Raw genomic sequence first — 14930 nt, forward strand, 5'->3', positions numbered from 1 at the left:
CTACCAAAGCATAAAACTAACCTACCCCCACCGCAATCTCTGCCTTACACCGGTAAATAACTGATATCTGCGCCACCTATAGGGGCTACCGGTGCCAAAATCACACTTTGCAGTTTATGCTGCGCCCATTTTACCGAATTCTCACCAGCACTCAAATTACCTTTTTCAAAATATATTACTAAACATTATAATACAGAAGGTGACCTACATTTCCCATATTGACAGCAGAATGTTGCTCTGTGTTGATTTTATTTGATCATTTAAAGCCTTTTAAAGACAAGACAAGACAAATAACATTTATATTGCGCTTTTCTCCTTGCGGACTCAAAGCGCCAGAGCAGAGCAGCAGCCACTAGGGCGCGCTCTATTGGCAGTAGCAGTGTAAGGGAGACTTGCCAAAGGTCTCCTACTGAATTAGTGCTGGCTTACTGAACAGGCAGAGCCGAGATTCGAACCCTGGTCTCCTGTGTCAGAGGCAGAGCCCTTAAGAAACTGACTGACCAGTGTTTTCTCAGTTGTTTATTTTTTCTGCCTCTGAATTAATTAGGGGTACTGAGAGTTCAGGATTGTTCATGTTTTCATTTTATTTTAATACTGCTTCAGCTTGATGTACAGGCAACTGTGAATTTCACCATAATCAATCCTCTGTTGACAGTACGTAAAAATCTGCACAGGTTTTACAGTAGTTATGGTACATTTTCACTGGACTCCATTATATCATCATCTCTAGTGAATGTGAGAGTCTGTACTGAAATGGACCAAGTGTAGTGAAGGAAGAGTGCATATTTTAAATAATAGCAGTCCATAGATAACAGCTGGGACTTCAACAAAAGCCTATTAAAACAGTTCAAAAGAAGGGGATCCTAGAGGAAAGACAAGCCATGTTCACCAATTCCTTTTTATATTACAACGGAGGCAGGATTTTAAACATTGTTACTATTATGCATTTGTTATATTCTAGGCAGCCCTCTTAACCTGACTTCCGTTCTGCTTTAATGATACAACAATGTTATTATGAAATATAAGGTAGGTTACTTAAAGCCATAAAGGGGGAAAAGGCCAGTTGAAATACAGTATTCTAGACATATTTCACAAGCTAATGAAAAAAGTATATAAATGCGACTTATTTTCCTCATGTTACCCTAGTACTGAATTTGACTGCTTGCTCAAAGCAAGAATACAGTGTTGCTTTCCTGTGCGAACCATGGAATCTTGTACAGCCAAAGTGGTAAAATAATAGGATCGAATGAGCTCTGAATTCTACAAATGAAAGAAAAAGGGCAAATGAGACTCTGCAGTTCAAAGACTCCCATTCAGTGTTCTTTCCTGGTCCTACAATATTAATTCATTTCAGGTGTATGCTGAATAACCTTGTCTGGCATTTGAAACATGCAAGCACCCTGTAGTTCAAATAGAACATAAAAAGGTTTTCAAAGGTCAGATATAATACCTGTGCAGAAAGAATTCTTTGATTCTATACAAATATCAAGTAAATCAGCCTCCTGTAGCAACACAACTGCTATATATTCACAGATAGAGATATATACAGATACCTACATCTGCTCTGAAATTCTACATTGTTGTGAATCAAATGCACAGCTTTTCTAGTGCTGTTTAATTAAGATGTAGGTAGTTATATTTCAAGTCAATTTGCCTCCAGTTTGGTCAGATTCCTAATTTGAATATGTGCAACAGATTTTCAGAAGAAGCAGTGCGCTGCGAATGCAGCAGTCTCCATGTAGTCTCATAGGTGCTGATATGATCTAAATGTCATTAATTGCCTTTGACATTTAATGTGCAGAACTGTGGTCAAGTCAGGTCATCATGGAGCATTAATATTTCTATATTTATGCACACATCATCTTCAAGGGCATTTTAAAACATCCTTCATGTGGAATTTAGAGAAATGAAAGGGGTCGTGTGTACAAGGTTTATTTTTAACCCTAAAGTATACTCTGCAGTCTGAAATCAGAACTGTAGAATGGCATTATGGTCCATACTACCAAGCAGGGACACAACTATGATGTGCTATGCCCACCAGCAAAGATCTCACACCAGCCTCCCCAGCAAAACCCTGCCCCCCAATATTATTATTATTATTATTATTGATTTACATAGAGCCAGCATATATAGATGCCTTCCAGCCTCCCCTTCCCTCTGCATACCCCCTGATCCATGATTAGGCATAGTGGCAGGGCAGGGCACTGTGAGCAAGTGCAGTGTTAAAAGTAAGTGGGACCTGTCCCAACTTCAAAAACAGTTAAAGGGGCACTACAGCAAAAAATTGTACAATGTAAAATATGTGCAAACATATACAAATAAGAAATACGTTTCTTCCAGAGTAAAATGAGCCATAAATTACCACTAACAGTAGTTAGTAGAAATCTGACAGAAGTGACAGGTTTTGGACTAGCCCATCTCTTTATAGGGGATTCTCAGGGATATATTTATTTTCAAAAGCACTTAGTGAATGGCAGTTGCTCTGTCCAACTGCCAAAAACAGTGTAGCGAGCAGGGAGGCTGGCCAGCATCATTGTTTAAATCCTTTTTAGGGAATATCTTTATAAAGAATAAAAGCCATGCTGAGAATCCCCTATGAAGAGATGGACTAGTCCAAAACCTGTCGGTTCTGTCAGATTTCTACTACTTACTGTAAGTGACAGCAACATAGGAGAAAAGTAATGTATGGCTCATTTTACTCTGGTAGAAATGTATTTCTTATTTGTATATGTTTGCACATATTTTACATTTTACATTTTTTTTCGCTGTAGTGCCCCTTTAATGTATTGACTGTATATGACACTCCACTGCTGCTGTTCTGCATTTACATTTGCCCACAGCTGCTAAGCCCCCTCCCACAATGGTGGGTGTTGTGGAGGTTATTGTTGCATCCCTTCTCACAAGGTTCTCTTCATCACATGATGCAGACAAGCCAATGATGTTTGAAAACTCTTCCAGTAAATCTTGGGCCACAACATCACAGCAGTCAGCAAATCTGCAATCAGCCTCTAAATGCATCTCCCAAGCTAATACACAAAGGCCTCGATTCATCATTGTCTTTGAGATAACTTTTTCCAGTTTATTAAATTACTGAATTCGAAGTTTATCGATTTCTAGTTGTATTCATCTAGGTTTTTCCGCATTCGGTGTGAATTCGATAAAATATCGATAACAATTCGGTAACCATTCGGTAACGTGTCGATATTTCCATTTTACAGCGGTAATTTAACACAAGGCCATAAGATTCCCATGGAATTGTGGGTAAAAGGCAGTCCTTTGAACACTATGTAGCAACATTCTGAATAGGGCTTACACCTGGACCAGGATTCTGGAAGTGGCTTGGGACAATACCACAATTTGGCCAGCTACGGCTTGATAGGAGCCTTTTCTAAAAAAAAATATAGTGCAGCTAGCAAATTAGTTAACCCTGGCACTGTTATAATTTAAGTAGGCCTCAGTTATTTGGACTGAGTTAGTCAAAAAGGCTTGAGGAGCAGACCTGCCCTTTAAGGGGATTTTCTCTTAGAGAGAAAATCTGCAGTTCTGTCAGCACAACTAGAACATACCAAGAAGCTGTTCTATGGACAAGGCCACAGGTCTCCCTGACCTGGGCATGTACCGCCACTAGAACAATAAACATCAACCATGTTTTGTAAATATCCACATTCCTGTAGGTATGTCAAATGCCTCAACGAATATTAATCGAGTAGGTGTGTATGATGACACCACAAGTTGTTCCACCAATAGTCTGATCTAGGGGATGGCGAAGATGATGTCATATTTAACTCTTTCCTAGTCAGTATTAAAACCTGAGTGAGCTATGGGAACTCACTCTGCTTCTTACTTTCGCACTAGCTCGCAAGGCTGACTGGGACCTCTAAGTATGTTCATTCCTTTCTGTAATCTGATATAATGTATGCTGTACATAGGTAGTTTAGTGTAACATAGGTTAGAAAGAAGTACCTGATTGACTTCAGCAGGAAGTCTAATCAAGAAGCTTGTAACGCAACATGAAGATTGGCGTGGCTAGGATATGATGAACTGTATCTATCTGTATTTCTGTTTTCTGAATAAACTCCGTAAACATTGAAGAAGCCTGAGAAAAGTCTATCTCCTGCTTGATGTGTTGAGAGTCAAGTTATCTCACATTCTGTGAGACGCAACTATGAGAAGTTGATGGTGTCGAAGCAAGGTGATTTAGAACAGAATCTAACAGGCACTGCCTGTGTTCTCTTACAAGATGATTAAAGAGAAATGCAGATGTCCTGTTATAGCAAATAAATATATTCTCTTGCAAATTGATATGGTTCTAGACCTTACTCTTGCTCTTTTGCGCCTTTGAATCACTCTTAGCTGAGACACCTCTATGTCAATTCGTAAATATACGCAAAATTAGTTAATGTGAATTTAACAGAAACATTGTGATAAATAAGCCCTTACAGTACATGCTTAGTCTAGGTAATGCACAAGGTACAAATAACAGGACAAAGACTTAGGTAATTCTATGGCAGAATTCCAGTTAAAGGTATACAGTCCACGAGGCTGACACCACCAACAGTGTAAAACAATGCTCGTTTATTAGAACGTCATTAACCAATAACCACTTAAGTCTATCTGGATGGATACATCCATCCAGATAGACTGTGCTGCTCCTGCTGCCTGAGGCATGCTCCCATGCACGCTCCCGTGCACACTCCTGCCGCCTGCCGTTAGCCCTCAGCTCAATGAATGGGAATATAGATCCCATTTATCGATCTAAGTCCCCCACAGAAAAAACAACGGTCTCTTATCAGAGGCCACAGTCTTTCTGCAAAAAAAACGTTTCCCATCCTCTTTCTAGTTCCTGGAAGCGAGATCGTTTGCTTCCAGGACTTTTTGACTGTGGCCATCTTGTGTCCAAATAGTAAACTACACCCACATACATTTTTTATTAAATAATAATAATTATTATTAGTAGTACTGCGGACATCTTCCGCAGCGCTGTACAGAGTATATTGTCTTGTCACTTAACTGTCCCTGAGAGGGGCTCACAATCTAATCCCTACCATAGTCCTATGTATGTATTGTGTAGTGTATGTATTGTAGTCAAGGACCAATTTAGAGGGAAGCCAATTAACTTACCTGTATGTTTTTGGGATGTGGTAGGAAACCGGAGTACCCGGAGGAAACCCACGCAGACACGGGGAGAACATACAAACTCCTTGCAGATGTTGACCCGGCTGGGATTCGAACTGACGACCCAGTGTTGCAAGGCGAGAGCGCTAACCACTACGCCACCGTGCGGCCCACTATACTATACTATATACATTATACTACATTTAAAATTAGCTGTTTACCTCCCACAAGAAAAAAATTACCCAAATACATCTTTAAATAAAAAAAATAACAATTAAAAAAATAGTTACCTAAGGGTCTGAACTTTTTAAATATGCATATCAAGAGAGTATATTATTATATTTTTTTAAATTATAGACTTGTAAATAATGATGGACGCAAATTGAAAAAATGCACCTTTAGTTTTACATAAAATATCAGCGCCATAAACTGTGATAGGGACATCATTTAAACGGTGTAATAACCGGGACAAATGAGCAAATAAAATACAAGCGTTTTAATCTATAGCATTTATTAATTTCAAACTATAATGGCCAAAAACTGAGAAATAATGAATTTTTTCCATTTCTTTCTTAATCTTCCTGTTAAAATGGATTTAGAAAAAAATAATTCTTAGCAAAATGTACCACCCAAAGAAAGCCTAATTAGTGGTGGAATAAACAAGATATAGATCAATTAAATGAGATAAGTAGTTATAAAGTTATTGTCGAATGAATAGGAGGTTAAAAGTTGCTTGGAGGCATAAGGTGAACAACACTGTAGGCTGAAGTGGTTAAAATGACATTAAGTCAGTAGAATATAGTAAATGTAGCCATGGCATGGCCATTGTCCTGTGACAATTGGAATTAAAGAAATATTTTTTCTACAATTTCTGATGTGAATGATTTAGATGGTTCATAGAAACAATCTGCAGCCAGGTTCATAATGTCTCCATACATTATGGCCAGATGCAGAATGTACTAGTGCAGGGCTTTTCAACCTTTCCACTAATTGTACCACTTTTATTGCCTGAAAACTTTCAAGTACCACCAGTGTGCCTGCACAGTAGATTGGATGCAATCGGGCTTGGCTGTTTCTGCTGGAGCCTGAACGGAGAGCAGCTACTGCGCATGCGCACACCGATGAGGAGAACTATGGGGCTCCCAGCACTGGATCCCATCTACTGTGGAGGAAGGGGGAAACCTCTTTAGGATACAAAGGCCTCCCCTTCCCTGAGGAAAGTACCCCGGGGCACTTTTTTCTTACAAGGTACACTTTAAGAAAAAAAGGCATTTGGGAGGGGAAAAGTAGGAGGCATTGGTGGGGAAAAAAACTACAATTAGATTGCTAGCCTACATATTGTCAGTATTGGCAATCTAGAGGTAGATTGCCATATAGGTAGCCATACAAGTCCCCCCCCCCCCCACGCGCTTAATTATAGGTAGCCTGGCCCCACCACCTGAGAGCTAGGCAGTGACTCACCACAAAGTTTGGCTCCCCCCTTGCTACCTCCTTGCTGTTCTGCCCTGCAGAATGGTTCACACCTCAGATCATCGGTAAGCCAGCCGCAGAGAAGAGACAGCCAGGCAAGCGGTGCACAGTGATGGCGTGTATACGTCAAATGAGCAGTGATGTCACTTTCTGTATCTGCGCCATCACTGTGCACCATTGGCCTGGCTGTCTCCTCCACACTAATCTGAGGTCTGAAGTATGCTGCAGAGAAGCACAGCAAGGAGCGAGGGAGGGGGAGCCAAACTTTGTGGAGGCAGGACAGGACCAGGACAAGTGGCAGGTGGACAAAAAAGTGGCAGGCAAATCTGGTGTGTACCACCTGGCCAACAGCAAAGTACCACCGGTGGCAAGCGTACCACAGGTGCAAAGCCCTGGTCTAGAGAGATTAGCCTGTCTAATTAGGCCTTATCAACAAGTAAGCAGCAAGTGTAAATTAGGGTTGTCAGATGTGCCACTCTATGCCATAGTTTGGGCTAATATGTAAACACAGGAGGTTAACCCTTTTGTGTTCCTAGGACACCGGAAAGTAAACACTGCAGGGTTTTTGTAAGATTCCTGTAAGTTGTAGCAAAGAAATGTTTTTCTTTAAAGTTATGATGCTGTTGCTTATCTCCTTAGAGCAGAGAGGAAGCTCTCAGTTTAGGTCCGCTTCAAAAGCTGACAGAACCAACAGGTTTTGGACTAGTCCATCTCCTCATGATGGAGTCTCAGGGTTTCCCTTTGTTTTCAAAAGCATTTGCTGAACGGCCATTGTTAAGTCTGACTACCAAAATAGTGTGCAAGTAGGGACACTGGCTTGTCCTATTTTGACAGTTAGACTTAGCAACTGCCATTTAGGAAATTATTTTAACCTTCCTGGCGGTAAAGCCGCGCAGGAGGTTTTCTCAGGCCCTGCTGGGCCGATTTGCGCAATTTTTTTTTTTGCTGCACGCAGCTAGCACTTTGCTAGCTGCGTGAGCACACCGATCGCCGCCGCCCCCCCCCCCCCCCTAGATCCCTTGCGCAGCCTGGCCTATCAGCGCCAGGTAGCGCTGAGGGGTGGATCGGGACTCCCGATGGAAGCCCTCCAGGAAATTCCGTTCTTTTAACGGGATTTCCTGATCGCCGAAGGCAATCGAAGAGGGTAGGGGGATGCCGCTGCACAGGGCTCGCTACATGATTTAAAAAAAAAAAAAAAGGCTGCGCTGCCCCCTGGTGGTTTTGAATAGACTGCCAGGGAGGTTAAAAAACAAAGAAAACCCTTTGTATCCCCAATGAGGAACTCGACTAGTCAAAAACATGTTGGTTCTGAAAGATTTTAACTGCTTACTTTTTCACTATAGTGGTCCTTTAAAATGGTAATTTGAAAACAACCGTGAAGGTCAGGATGTACTGCTGCATTGCTGAGCTTATTTCCGTAATGTGTTGCAGACTCTCATGTGCTGTGCTGTGTTCTGACAATAAACTGCTGCATGCATCTCTGTGCCAACACAGTGCTGCCTCATTGCAATTAATACTGCCATGCAGAGCAAAACACGTGCCATACATTTTTGTAAAGAGAAGTAAATGGTTGGCACTCCAAAAATTTGGTACAGAAAGATCTGTAATTAAGATAATCCAAAATTCCAAAGCAACAAAGTACCTCTTTATCAAGAAAAAAACAGTGCAAGTTAATCTGAAAAACAACTCCGCAACAATAAATCACCATAATGCACAATAAATAAATACATTTGAAGTAGCCCAAGAAAAAGAGGGTCACCATCGTGGAGGAACACCAGTACCAAGCACTAAGGTAAGAGAATGTGTGGACACGTTTCAAAAGTGGCTTAAAGTGCTGCTAGCCTGGAAAGAGAACCACTATGAAAGTTGAAGACAATAAATGGGTCATTAGACTGGGAGCAAGATTTTCCTTTTTTGTATAGTGCTTTTCTCCTGTCTCAAAGTGCTTGCGAGGCAGCCACTAGAGCGCACTCAGTAGGCAGCAGCAGTGTTAGGGAGTCTTGCCCAAAGAACTCCTTATGGAATAGATGCTGGCTTACTGAATAGCAAGAGCCAAGATTTGAACCCAGGTCTCCTACGTCAGAGGCAGAGCCCTTAACCATTACACTATCCAGCCACCATATCTGACACCTGTCACTGTTAGAGATAGCCAGTTTTAAATTGTGCAAATCATGATGCAAATCTAGCCCCCAAAACACAAAATGAGGTGGCAAATCAACATTCAACACTGAGGATCTCAAGGCTTGTGTTTGAGGAAAAAAAATAAAATAAGAAAGGAAGAAGGAAGCAATTGGAAAAGGATAGTCGAAAAATGGAAGTTAAAAAAATGACAGTTGGAAAATAATGGCAGTCAAAAAACAGTTGAAATTTGGCTGTTGTAAAATGGCAGTTAGAAAATGGCAGTTAAAAAACAACAGTTGGAAAATGACAGTTGAAAAATGGCAGTTAAAATTTGACAGTTGAAAAATGGCAGTTAAAATTTGACAGTTAAAAAATGGCAGTTAAAAATGGCAGTTGGAAAATGGCAGTTGGAAAATGGCAGTTAAAATTTGACAGTTGGAAAATGGCAGTTGGAAAATGACAGTTGGAAAATGACAGTTGGAAAATGGCAGTTGGAAAATGACAGTTGGAAAATGACAGTTGGAAAATGACAGTTGGAAAATGGCAGTTGGAAAATGGCAGTTGGAAAATGGCAGTTAAAATTTGACAGTTGGAAAATGGCAGTTGGAAAATGACAGTTGGAAAATGACAGTTGGAAAATGGCAGTTGGAAAATGACAGTTGGAAAATGACAGTTGGAAAATGACAGTTGGAAAATGGCAGTTGGAAAATGGCAGTTGGAAAATGGCAGTTGAAAATAGACAGTTCAACTTTTAACTGCCATTTTCCAACTGTCATTTTCCAACTGCCATTTTCCAACTGCCATTTTCCAACTGTCCTTTTCCAACTGCCATTTTCCAACTGTCATTTTCCAACTGCCATTTTCCAACTGTCAAATTTTAACTGCCATTTTCCAACTGTCATTTTCCAACTGCCATTTTCCAACTGCCATCTTTTAACTGTCAAATTTTAACTGCCATTTGCCATTTTTCAACTGTTATTTTTCAACTGTTATTTTTCAACTGCCATTTTTCAACTGCCACATTTCAACTTCCCTTTTCTAACTGTCTTATTTAAACTGTCATTTTCCAACTGTCAAATTTCAACTGTTTAAAGGACCACTACAGTGAAAAAAGTGAGTAGTTGAAGGAGAAATTAAGTGAGAGGCATATTGAGGCTGCCATATTTATTTCCTTTTAAGCAATGCCAGTTACCTGGCTATCATGCTGATCCTCTGCCTCTAATACTTTTAGCCACAGCTCCTGAACAAGCACATGCAGATCAGGTGTTTCTGACATTATTGTCAGATCTGACAAGGTTAGCTGCATGCTTGTTTCTGGTGTGATTCAGACACTTCTGCAGAGACATAGATCAGCAGGGCCGCCAGTCAACTTATATAGTTTAAAATGAAATTAATATAGCAGCCACCGTATTCTTCTCACTTAAAAGGAGTTCTTTTGCAGCCTAAGAATCAAACAAGCTGACACTTACCTGGACTTCTATCGCCCCCCTACAGCGGTAATGTCCCACGCCGTCTTCTTCCAATGCTCCGTTCCCCGCTGCCGGTCCCAGTGTAATCACACGAGTTATTACACTGCGGCTGTGCAGTAAGCTCCCGATGACGCGAGCAGGAGCTAACATTATTCGTCTGTTTAGACGAATATTAAACTGGGACCGGCGGCGGGAAACGAAGCATCGTAGGAGGACGGCAAGGGACATTACAGCTGCAGGGGGCCGATAGAAGCCCCAGATAAGTGTCAGCTTGTTTGATTGATTTTTAGAATCCCACAGAACCTCTTTAAAGAAGACCTAAACTCAAGTACTGCAGTCAAGGAAAACAAATTCTACTGCGCATGTGCACACACCGACAAGGAGAACTTTGGGGCTCCCAGAGCTGGATCCCTTCTACTGTGAAGGGGAAAACCTCTCTAGGATACAAAGGCCTCCCCTTCCCTGAGGTAAGTACCCCTCGGGGCACTTTTTTTTTTACAGGTACACTTTAAGAAAAGAAGAGGGCATATGGGAGGGGAAAAGTAGGAGGCATTGGTGGGGAAAACGACTACAATTAGATTGCAAGCCTACATATTGTCAGTGTTGGCAATCTGTAGGTAGATTGCCAATATAGGTAGCCTTGCAAGTTCCTCTCTTTCCCCTCCCCCGCATACATATGAACTGCCCGCCGGGAGATTGGGCACAGGATACAGCTGATATACGGCAATTGCTGGAAGCCGAATTGCAGTGTTTTAAAAGCAACTTCAGCACTGTCTTCTGATGGCCCCGAAGTTACTGACTGTGCGCCGCTATAGCCGTAATTTCTATTTCGCCCTATGATGGCGCCGCCTGCGCCCATATCTCCTGCACTGTTATTACAGTGCTTGCCCCCTTCCCCCCCCCCCGCATAATTATAGGTAGCCTAGTCCCACCAGCTGAGAGCTAGGCAGTGACTCACCACAAAGTTCAGCTCCCCCCTTGCTACCTCCTTGCTGTGCTGCCCTGTGGAATAGTTCACACCTCAGATCATCGGTAAGCCAGCCTCAGAGAAGTGACAGTCAGGCAAACGGTGCACGGTGACGGCGTGTATACTTCAAATACAGGAAGTGAGCAGTGATGTCCCTTTCTGTATCTGCACCATTACTGTGCACCATTTGCCTGGCTGTCTCTTCCCCACTGATCTGAGGTCTGAAGTATGCCGCAGAGCAGCACAGCAAGGAGTGAGGGAGAAGCAGCCAAACTTTGTGGAGGCAGGACAGGACAAGTGGCATGCGGGCAATAAAGTGGCAGGCAAACCTGGTGTGTACCACCTGGCCAACAGCAAAGTACCACCGGTGGTACGCGTACCACAGGTTGAAAAGCCTTGTACTAATGGAACTGGATGTAAAGTGTGTTTGTGGCTCCCTGGGCACTACCTGTTTTTGTGCAATTTATGTAATACAGTTTAAGTCTCTGTTCAGTCTCACAAGACTGAGTGTACACCTCAGTAGTGTTGAGCCAAAATTTTCGTAATTTCGTAATTCCTTAACTACGGACGCAATTTTTGCTGCTATCACCCAAATTCTGAATTTCATAATTGCCATACAAATCATAATTCGGAATTCCATAAGTGAAATCTCAGTTTCGTAATTTCGTGTTTCGCTGCAAATTCGTGTTTAGTGCGAAATTTCGTAATTTCATGTTTTCTATAGAAACAAAGTTATTTTAGTTACGAAAATGGACGTAATTTCATTTCTAATAGTGATTATGGACATTTAGGTAATGACTAAACTCAGGAAAGTCACTCATTGACTGCAATTACTGATTTCAATTACTGATGGTGCAAAGGCCCCTGCACATGCCGTTGCTTTAAATGTATCAAGAGGCTCTATCTGCAGCCACTTCTAAGGGCTCATACACACATCAGACCATAGTCTTTGGAAAATGAAAGATCACAGACCAATTTTACCCCCTTCCATGTAGTATGAGAGCCATACCTACACAGTCTATTCTATGGAGCTGAACTCCCCATCAGACAGAAATCTTTGCAAGATGCTCCACACACAGATGCTGTAGACATTCAAAAGATCAGTATCTGCAAAAGATCTGTTCCTGCAAAAGATCCGTTCCTGCAAAATGCATTCATAGTCTATGAGATCTGCAGATCATCATACACACCTTGTTTAACTGACATTCATCTGCAGATCAGACAATCATCTGCAGATCTGAAAATCCATCCTAGTGTATCTGATCTGCAGATGAATGTCTGTAAAACAAGGTGTGTATGATGATCTGCAGATCTCATAGATTATGAATGCAATTTGCAGAAACAGATCTTTGGCAGGAACAGATCTTTTGCAGATACTGATCTTTTGTGTCTGTACAGCATCTGTGTGTGCAGCATCTTGCAAAGATTTTTTTCTGATGGGGAGTTCAGCTCCATAGAAAAGACTGTGAAGGTATGGCTCTCATACTACATGAAGGGTGGTCAGATTGGTCTGTGATCTTTCATTTTCCAAAGACTATAGTCTGATGTGTGTATGAGCCTTTAGACAGGTGCTCTTTGCCATGGTGCACTTAGCGGTCATAATGAGACACTTGGTTTTGGGCCTTAAAACATCTGATAATGCAAAGGTTCCTGCATGTGCTGTCACTTTAAATGCATCAAGATACTCTACCTGCAGCCACTTCTAAGACAGGTGCTCTTTGTCAAGGTGCACTTAGCAGTCATGCTGAGACACTTGGTTTTGGGCCTTGCAATATCTGATAATGCAAATGTCCTTGCAGGTGCTGTCACTTTAAATGTATCAGGAGGCACTGGACTGGAACAAAATTTCGAGAACGGATGAATTTCCATGTTAAACACGAAATTCTGATTTGTTTGTGTTATGTAAATGATCGTAATTCTAAAATTCCCCCAAAACACGAAATTTTGCGTAATTTCGTGAAGTTCACAAAATTTCGGTTACGGTAGTAATCGTAATTTTGTGAATTACGCTAAATTTCACATATTTGTAATTAGGTCATTACGCTCATCACTAACACCTATTCCCATATCACATCACTCCAAGACCTTCTGAACAGGCACTCATTCAACAGTACTTATACACTGAAAATTGCAATCAGCATTGCAAATGCACTGTAATGCAATTGAGATTTTCACTATTTATACCAAGCACATTTGCTACCGCGATTATCAACGGGGATAACAATGGGTTAAAAAACAACAATGATGAATGCAACGTTTTGCGCTTGGAGAAAAATCAAAGTGCACTTGTGGAAAAAGGGTAACGCTTACCATATCACTGCAGTGCCCTTGTGATCTCACGGTAGCAACTCACGGCTATCCACAGCTATCCAAAAATGCAAATGGAAATGCGGCTGGTGTAGAAGGTTCCTTTGGTTTTTGAGGCAGTGCAGTTGAAGATTCTTTTGTCTTGTATACAAGATTGTGCCTGATGAGAGATTGATATAATGGAGTCCTTGAACAAAGTGCTCACATGTATTTTATTTTATAGTATTAGTATTATACATTATTATTATTTTACACAATTTAACCCATACTGAAGAGAGCAGTATTGTCTTCTTGTGAAAATCCTTATGCTGCTTAGCCAGACTGTGCCAAGTTCAAGCCTGTTGTGTCAAGATAGGCTCTCCAAGTTTTGTAGCTGCTCACCCAGCCTCTTCTATTTCTCATCCTGCTGCCCTTTCAGGCTATTCAAAGTTACAGTCTGCTGCCCAGAGTGAGTCTTCTGAGTTCCAGCATGATGCTTAAAGGGGAACTGAAGAGAGAGGTATATGGAGACTGCCATGTTTATTTCCTTTTAAGCAATACCAGTTGCCTGGCAGCCCTGCTGATCCTCTGCCTCTAATACTATTAGCCATAGCCCCTGAACAAGCATGCAGCAGAACAGGTGTTTCAGACAATAAAGTCAGATCTGACAAGACTGGCTGCATGCTTATTTCTGGTGTTATTCAGATACTACTGCAGAGAAATAGACCAGCAGGACTGCCAGGCAACTGGTATTGATTAAAAGGAAATAAATATGGCAGCCTCTGTATACCTCTTACTTCAGTTCCCCTTTAAGCAAACTCTGCCAAGTTAAACCCTACTGTCTAGTCAGACTGTCAGGGTATTCCACTGCCCACCCAAACTCTACTAAAAACTACACTGCTGCCCTGCTAGACTCTGCCTATCATCATCCAGTGTCTACCAGGTGCCAGCCTACTGCTCAGCCGCACACATCCAAGTTTCTGCCTACTACCAAAGCAGACCTTTCCAGACTATTGCATAGCAATAATCACATCTACTGACACCCAGATTCCTCAAATTATTTCCACCCAACCATTTTTTTCCCAGCCTCACCTGATAACTTTTGCCACTCTTGCCTAGCTTCACCAAATGATTTCTGCTAGTGCTGCCCAGTCCAACTAATTTACTTTTGCTTCCCTGCACACCTGATTATGTCAAACTAGTAAAAAGGCCCGCCCGTAAAAAAAAAACAGGCACTAGGCCACGGCCGCTCAACCCCGGCAACGCGCGTAACAATACGTCCCGCACAACCAACCCCACTGCTGTCCGAAGTATATGCACACAGTGAGATGTTGCTTACTTGCCAGTTGAAAAAAGCTGGTATTTCCCACAATGCAATGAGGTTCTCAGAGAGCAAACTGCCAAGTCTGGAAGCAGGGACACACACACACAGGGACGGGACGCAGAGACACAGGGGTTTTATTATATAGGATGTCCTTATGCTTTGCCTTACCTGATTTCTG

At 41.7% G+C, this 14930-nt stretch overlaps 1 long non-coding RNA gene across 1 annotated transcript in view; it reads right to left on the reverse strand.

The window, feature by feature from the left end:
• LOC137535665 (uncharacterized) overlaps positions 1–14705 on the reverse strand; it is a 120524-nt gene extending 105819 nt beyond the window's left edge. The window contains exons 1-2 of the long non-coding RNA XR_011024426.1: positions 14521–14705; positions 13453–13609 (exon numbers count right to left, since the gene is read on the reverse strand). This is a non-coding gene — a long non-coding RNA (uncharacterized lncRNA). The remainder of the gene's footprint in view (positions 1–13452; positions 13610–14520) is intronic.
• Between the last annotated feature and the right edge of the window lie 225 nt (positions 14706–14930).

This window comes from Hyperolius riggenbachi, chromosome 10 (assembly GCF_040937935.1).
Source record: "Hyperolius riggenbachi isolate aHypRig1 chromosome 10, aHypRig1.pri, whole genome shotgun sequence".
In the NCBI taxonomy this organism is placed as follows: Eukaryota; Metazoa; Chordata; class Amphibia; order Anura; family Hyperoliidae; genus Hyperolius; species Hyperolius riggenbachi.